Source organism: Camelus ferus, chromosome X, assembly GCF_009834535.1.
Source record: "Camelus ferus isolate YT-003-E chromosome X, BCGSAC_Cfer_1.0, whole genome shotgun sequence".
NCBI lineage: Eukaryota > Metazoa > Chordata > Mammalia > Artiodactyla > Camelidae > Camelus > Camelus ferus.
Genome location: NC_045732.1, coordinates 26,196,351 through 26,203,484, shown reverse-complemented (window position 1 = coordinate 26,203,484; position 7,134 = coordinate 26,196,351). Strand labels below are relative to the sequence as shown.

Below are 7,134 nucleotides of genomic sequence, written 5' to 3'. Positions count from 1 at the left end.
TGAGGTTAGGTAATTGTCCTTTTTACTCTTTCCTATCCACTTCTCAACACACCAAAGTTCTACTAAGTTTCTTTCTTTAATTATTCTTCAGTATTCTCAAAGCAGCTCTATTTCAGGATGTCAAATGAGTTCTATTTGTTGTCAAAGAGTAGAACAATGCCTAATAAATGCAAGAAATATAGATATTTAATATGTTAAAAAACATATAGAAGATATTCTACCACTAATGTGTCTATATTTAATAAATGTTCTCTGGACTCATGTTATGGAAAACTTTCAAACATAGAATGGGTCAAAAAGGTAGATAAACTACAAAGTGCTTTTAAAATCTAGTATTCTAGGAGTCTAATGTACCTGCAGACCTACTTTCTTCTTCTTTTCATATTTCTAAATCTTCTTTTATGGAAATCAGTACATCTGTACACCAATTGGAGTTCTGCCTCCAAGTTTCCTAACTTAAAATTTACCTCTGGAGTCATTCTCCTATCCTTCAAACTCTGCCACCCTCTTGATTGACTTCACAGTACCCTCTACTAGCATCTTCCTTCCTAGTTGCTATTTTGCCCACTATTTTTCATTCCTTATTTCTCCTTCTACCAATCTAAGTTGCAGTAGCTGAGATATGTAACTACAATCCTACTGGCTCCTTAGCTGTAAACCATAGTGTCATCTTAATATGTGCTGAAAAATCCTTTGATAAATTCTAGTACCTAGTTATGATAAAAATATTCAGCAAACTAGAAAGTTCTTTTAGGGAGCTTCCTGAACCTGATAAAGGGCATCTATGAAAAATTCTATAGCTAAAGTCATATTATTAGTGAAATACTAAATTTTACCCCTAAAATCAGGAACAAAACAAAAATGTTCACTCCTGCCACTTCAATAATTTAGTGGGGGAACCTCGCCACTGAGAAGGCAAAGAAAAGCAACAAAAGTCATAGAGATTTAGAAATGAAGACATAAAACTTTTAAATGTAAAGAATACAATTGTGCACTTGTAAAATCTTTTTGGAGATTGCTTAGGATTTTCTAACTGTTAAGTAGGTTAAGCAAGGTTGCAGGATACAAGATCACATGAAAAATTCAGTTGCATTTTTATAAACCAACAATTAAAAATTGAAAATCACATCCCAAAGCATGACATGCTTAGGTAAAGTATAAAAATGTAGGTGTACAATTTCTACATTAAAAACTACAAAGCATTGCTTAGAGAAAAAATATTTTAAAAAACTAAATAATTGGAGAGTGTACCATGTTCATACATTTGAAGATTAGATCTTATTAACATGTTGATTCTATGCAAATTCATATATAGAGTCAATGCAATTCCAGTAAAAGCCACAGCAGGCAAGCTTTTTGTAGAAATTGACAAGCTAATTGCAGAATTTATATAGAAATGCAAAGAAACTCACATAGCCAAAATCATTTGAAAAACAGTAAAGCTAGAAGACATATACTAACTGTGAATCAACTATGATGTGAAAACTAATTGTTAATAAATAGTAATCAGTCAGGGAGAGTATGGCTCAGTGGTAGAGCCTGTGCTTAGCATGCATGAGATCCTGGGGTCAATCCCCAGTACCTCCATTAAAACAAACAAACAAACCTAGTTACCTCCCCCCCCAAAAAAAAAAAAATTGGGAGGTGAGGGTATAGCTCAGTGGTAGAGCATGTGCTTAGCATGCACAAGGTCCTGGGTTCAATCCCCAGTACCTTCACTAAAAAAGAATGAAAGAAAGAAATTCAACCTTCCCCCCTCCCCCCAGTAATCAAAACAGCATGATATTGTCATAAGAATTGACATATAAGTCAATGGAATACAGTATAGTCAATTGATTTTCATCTAATGTGCCATGGTGTTTTAATGTAAAGAGGACACACTTTTCAATAAATGATGCTGGAACAACTGAATAACCATATAGAAATAAATAAACTTTGACCCTTACCTTATGTTGTACAGAAATAACTTGAAATGGATCACACACAAACCATAAAACATCTGGACAGAAAACTATAAAACTTCTGGAAGGAATCATAGGAGAACATCTTTGCAGCGTTGAGCTAGGCAGAAATTTCTTAAAATAGAACACACAGAAATTCGTCATAAAAAATCATTTTTCTTGTGATAAAATGCACATAATATACAATTTAGAATTCATATCATTTTAATGTATAGTTCAGTGGCATTAAGAACATTCACCATCAAACATCTCTAGAAATTTTTCATTATCGCAAACCAACTTTGTACCGATTAAACAATAACTCTTCTTTCCCTTTGCCCCCTCGCCTCTGATAACCACTCTTCTTCTCTCTGTTTCTATAAATTTAACTATCCTAGGTACCTCATATAATTTGAAACATACAATGTTGATCCTTTTGTGTCTGGCTTATTTCACTTAGCATAATGTTCTCACTATCCATGTTGTAGTATTAATCAGAATTTCATTCCTTTTGAAAGCTGAATATTCCATTGTATGTATATACCACATTTAGTTCTCAATTCATTGTCAATGGAGATTTGGGTTGTTTCCACCTTTGACTGTTGGTGAATAATGCTGCTCTGTCAGTGCATAAATATCTGCTTGAGTCCCTACTTTTGATTATGTGGGGAATAAACCTAGAAGTGGAGGAGATTATTTCTGTTGGCCTGGAGGATGTAGGGGGATTGGTGAGTATGGTATTCTCAGGATTATCCTCCCATATGTTCCCTTTCCAAATTTCAGGGCTCCTTTCTTTTCCCATCAGAGTCTTAACTTTGTCATAGGGCGCTATTGACACCACATATCCCAACTCTTTTAGACTTCTGCTACATTTACAATCAAATCCTAGGCCTGATGTTTTAAAATATTAATATATGCTCTTGACATTTTCAAATATTTATAGACATAGATATAATGGTAAAATGAAGACACATGCACCCATCACCTAGCTTCAGCAATTATCAATGCATCGCAAATCGTGTTGTAAGTATACCTCCACTTATTCCTACCACCTGATCATTTTGGAGCACATTTCTGACATCAGATTTTATTTGTAAATATTTCAATATATAGATTTCAAAAAGATGAGACACTTTTTATTATTAAAAAAGTACTTTTGTAACACCAAAAGGCAATAATAATTCCTTAAAACAATCAAATATCCAATCATTTTTTACCATATTTTCCATGACATCTTATAAGTGTGTGTCTGTGTCTGGGTGTGTGTGAAATAGTTTGTTTATAACAAGATCTGGGTCTGTCTGCCTTGCAGCTGTTGGGAATGAGAGGCCCTCTGGCTTTTACAGCACACCATCCATTGTCAGTTGGCTTCTCTGAAACTTTCATTTCATTTTTGCTAAGATTTCAGTGCTATTAACAGAAGCCAGCCTACTCTACAATCATTCTAAATTAGCTTTGGCCTCATACAGTTAAATTGCCATAGCAACCACATATTCCAAAATCTCACGTCAACCTACATTTCATCCCAATTAACCAGAGGTTTGATAAAAGCCTTTTTAATTGTAATGCCATTGCACGGCATGGGTTAGGACCACTTCACCTATCACCAGAAATGCCGTCCCTCTTGGCATTGATCTGGGGAGTAAGCCAAGTCCAAAAATCCATCCAAAAGTGATGGGATATGTCTGTTTTCAGGGCCGCTCCTGATACAAACCAGCAGGCTGGGTTCTCTAAAAAGCAAACCCTGAGGGAAATCTTATACTCTGGTAGCTTATTAGGTAGTGAAATTCCAGGGAAGCAAGAGTGAAGAAAGTGAAGACTGAGTCAGGGGAAGGAGACAGTATGAGGATGGATTACCAAACTGGCCTCCACTTGGCATCAGATATAAGTTATTATTCAACCTCTGTGGACTTTTTTATGAGAAGTTTTATGAACGAATGAATCTCGGGAAAGTTGACTGGAGGGAAGAGCAGTAAGAGTTGTATTCACTGGCTTCTGATCCCATTAGTTAAAACTTCTCCATGGGTTTCACCTCCCCCACACTTTGGGGTTGCACTTTGGTCTCCCACGTCGGTGAACACGGAAGTTCCAGATGGGAGGCTAGAGGCATACCATAAAAAACAAAACAAAACAAAAAAACCCTAAAAAAATGAATAAATGAAGTGAGATCTTGCAGACAGATAGTCACACAAAATTTGCAACTTCAGCAGTGGCTGGTGTGTGTAGTGGAAGGGATGTGGAAAGCCATAGACAAGGGCTGTAGAGATGACGGGTATCGAGAGACTGAGGTGGCACCTAAGGTGAATCTAATCCTGAACACTGTCGTCAGTTATCCTGATATCACGCAGTCCTCCATTTCCCACGTAGACTGCATCTTGTCTGGTCAAAGAGAAGTAAGATATGTCACTAGTCAAAATTATTTAAGAGTTAAATTCTCTACTGTGGAAAAGGAATTCTTGAGCCCAAATGATCTCTCACTGTCAAGTTTGAGGATGCCTTTTGAAGTAGAGGATGGCAACAGTCCACTTAACAGAAAACGTTACCAGGCCACACAGAAAATATGTGACAGTGAATGGGTGGCTACACTAACTGAAAATTCTGCATTCATTGTATATCATATTGAGTATCAAAGAGATATAGATGTGTTTTCCTACTTCCTAGGCACAAAAATCTATTAGAACATTTTATTTCCTAAAAAGGAAGGACAAATTTGTGACACTAAAGGGGAAAATGTGGTACAGATGAGTTTTTTTTTTTTTTTTTAATTTTTAATTGAAGTGTAGTTGATTTACAGGTTTAGTTTCTGGTATACAGCAAAGTGATTCAGTTATGCATATACATACGTCTATATATTTTCTTTTCAAATTCTTTTTCATTATAGTTTATTACAAGAAATTGAATATAGTTCCCTGTGCTTTACAGCAGGTCCTTGTTTATCTGTTTTGTCAGATGAATTTTTACATCCTCCTCCTCTGGCAATGTCCATGGTAACCATAGAACCCGTGCCACTGGCAAATGACAGCTACTTCAGCCAGACTGAAAGAGTGGAGAAGTAAACATTGAACTAGTTCCTAGCTGAGAGAAGATGAAAAGGGAAAGGGCCAATAGCTCTTTGCTAAAAGAGCCAGGGTTATCTCTAAATGCATTGAAACTATTATTGCATAACTAAAGTAGATTGCATTCATGACTAGGAGTTCTGCTAAGTACTTTAGTGCCTAGTGCAAATGTAATTACAATTATTGATATCATTACCAGCATACCATTCTCTGTGTGTTGGAGAATGTTATCTGATGACTCCAGTTACCTGGTGAGACCAGATGCTTGAGAACAAATCTGGACCCAGTCATTTGAATTGATAACAGCAAAAGATAGTCAGGTCAGATGTCTGGAGACTTTTCAGAGCTGCTAGTACCTGCAATCAGAGTGCACAGACTCCATCTCACTTGTCGTGATGCTCACTTCACCAACTGTGCACAGGCTTATTTCATCAGGGACCAGAAGGCATCTACCATTGTGTTATTCTGGGTGAAGCACCATTCACTATATGTTTTCAGTGGTAGAACTCAATCTGATCAAGGGTTAAATTTGGAGACTTGTTTTCTCAGGAAAGGACATAGCTCTCTAGAATGTAGAGGGGCAGAATTTCCCCCTATAATCCACAATAAAATGTAAAATACCCAATAAGAGAGAATTAACCACATTTCACTATCTTTTTTTTTTTTTTACATGAATTGCCACTGAGCAGAAGAAACTTTGTAGACGATAAGTGGAATTGTTAGTGTGTGCCTATAATCCCATAAGGATTTACACCATTGTCTCCCTCTTATTTCATAATCTTTTAGGGATGAACAAAGGAAGTGAGATATCTGAGAAGCTCACTTGGTATTCAGCTAAACTTAAATATGCTTTGTAAAAATTAAGTTGACCGGCCACATGTTGCTCCATGCTAGAACAGAAACTGATACATGGCAGAATCTTCTAGTATTGCTATAACAGTGAGGACTCCTTGTAGGAATGAAATCACCAACACTTATAATCTACCTTCTGTTTCAAGGGTAGGAGAGTAGATTTATGACTTATTTATATACCAAAAGTAAGGTGGATATGCTTAGGGGAATTTAAAATTATTCATAAAACAAATTCTTGTTAACGTGGGAATTTAATGCAGGAATTTACACACACACCCCCCATTTTCTAATGCAGAGGGAGCCTGTCAGAAGGAAGGGTGAGATAATCTCAAACTGAAATAATAGATTCCTCAACTTCCTTAACTTACTAGGGTACCAGGAGGAAAAGTGGGACAGGCATTCAGAGTAGAAAAATGGCCCCAGTGCCTCAAAATTGTTATTAAACAAAGATGTGGCTCACTTTTTATTGTATCAATTGGAATTCAAGTGTAATTGTACCATATGGTAAAAATGTTTTGATTTTCTATCAGAAGGTTCATGTGGGAAGGATTTAAAAGGAGAGTTGGAATCTCTCCTGGAATGTCTTCTGATATAATAGTGATAAATATTTTGATGTAAGTGTCAGAAATTTCCCCAGAAGTAGGCCTAGAATTGAATCTTTTGTCCTTTTTAGTGCTTATCATTAAATTGCCTCTTCGAATCTGAATATATATAGTTCTTTCATCAGATCATAAAACTTTTCTCTGTATTTTTTAGTATTTCTGTCCCTCTCCTTTGTTCTTTGTTATCTCTGTACAAAAATTTCACTGGATATGTTGACCTAAGACAAATACATTTCCAGATATTTCTCCAGTGAAGATGGATTTATTGGGATCAACAGAGAATAGCAATTCAGGGTCTGTAATCATGGTGACCCAGATGCAAGTCCTCACATGCCAAAGGAAGGGGGATGCTTTCATAGAGAGGAAAAGGAAGTTGGGTGGGGGGCTCTAGTGAACAGAAAGTCCGTGGCTTTTCATTGGTTGAGTCCCTGCAGAAAGAAGAGGCATCGTTCTTCCTGTTGGGCTCTGCCAACTTCTCAGGGCATGAGAGCTCCCCCACTCCAGTCTCCTCACTCTATTTAATTGAGGTTTCTGTTTATTAATTTTTTAAAATGGGTTCTGGTGTGTCTGGTTTTATCCTCTCTGTTACTTCATATTTTTCTCTTATTTATCATCCCCTTCTTTTCCCTTGAATTTTGAAATATTCCCCAGCTCATGAATTTGATTCTCTGAAATCATCCTTTC

The 7,134-nt window shown here is 36.4% G+C and overlaps 1 non-coding gene across 1 annotated transcript; it reads left to right on the top strand.

The window, feature by feature from the left end:
- The first annotated feature begins 1,646 nt into the window (after positions 1 to 1,646).
- TRNAA-AGC lies at positions 1,647 to 1,718 on the top strand. The gene has a single exon. It is a non-coding gene; the product is annotated as a tRNA-Ala (tRNA).
- The last annotated feature ends 5,416 nt before the right edge of the window (positions 1,719 to 7,134 follow it).